Source organism: Vigna radiata, unplaced genomic scaffold (genome assembly GCF_000741045.1).
Source record: "Vigna radiata var. radiata cultivar VC1973A unplaced genomic scaffold, Vradiata_ver6 scaffold_359, whole genome shotgun sequence".
Classification (NCBI taxonomy): domain Eukaryota; kingdom Viridiplantae; phylum Streptophyta; class Magnoliopsida; order Fabales; family Fabaceae; genus Vigna; species Vigna radiata.
The window spans coordinates 158,580-159,566 of NW_014542182.1; positions in this window are offsets into that span (position 1 = coordinate 158,580).

Sequence of the window (987 nt, forward strand, 5' to 3'; positions counted from 1 at the left end):
TGCATGATGAGAACCACTTTTTGCTATCAGATATGAATGTTTGTTTTCCATGCACTGAACATGAATCTGAGATTGTTGTTGATATAGTTTCTGCATTTGAAAGTGATTCATGTTCTGAGAGTATATCTGAGGGTTAGCTTGTTACACTAAGATTGGGTGTTATACCTCTGCATGTTATTTATGTAGAACCACATTGCACTAACCATGTTGCAGGAGGTACACATGAGTTTGATCAACAAACACCCACGGTGGAAGACAAGAGTGCCAGTATACACAAAAGCTTGAATATCAATGGGCACCAGCTGAACCCACTCATCAACAATCACTGCTTCTTAGATCCAGCTGTGGAGGACATCTCCCTGCTTGATCAAATCTGGAGACTGAAGAAATTCCTCCTCAAGACTTCCTTACTGACTCCAGTGGTGGAGAACATCTCCCTGATAGTCCAAAATTGGCAACTGCCACCATGATCAGGGGAGTCTTCTTTTTTCCCTTCCCCCCTTTTCTCATTTGAACTACACTTGTCCTTGATCTGTTGATTGTTATTATTTTTGATCTTATGCTTGTGACACATTGAGGACACTGTGTCGTTTAAGTGTGGTCTATTGGGGGAGACGTTGATTTGTCTTTGATTAGTTTCTATTTTTTGCGTTAAAACTTTTGTTTTCTAGGTAGTTTTGTTGTGTCTTGTGTACAGTTTGCATGTTTTTTCTTGAATTCTGGACTGTGATTAGGTTGTCAGTTTTCTTTCACTGCATTGATACTCTGATTTCTTGGATTCCTTGTTTTTCTTTGCTTGGAAGATGATCATGATGTTTGAGAGTTGAATTGATTATGACCGCATTACCTATGTGAGATTTGAGCCATTTGATGATCTTTCTTGTGTGTGATATGCCTCTTGATTGCTTGCACATTTGCCTTGGCTTTACTCTGTTGATAATTCTTGACTCATGTGCATGTTTGAAAATGATAAAGGCGTTTTGTTGA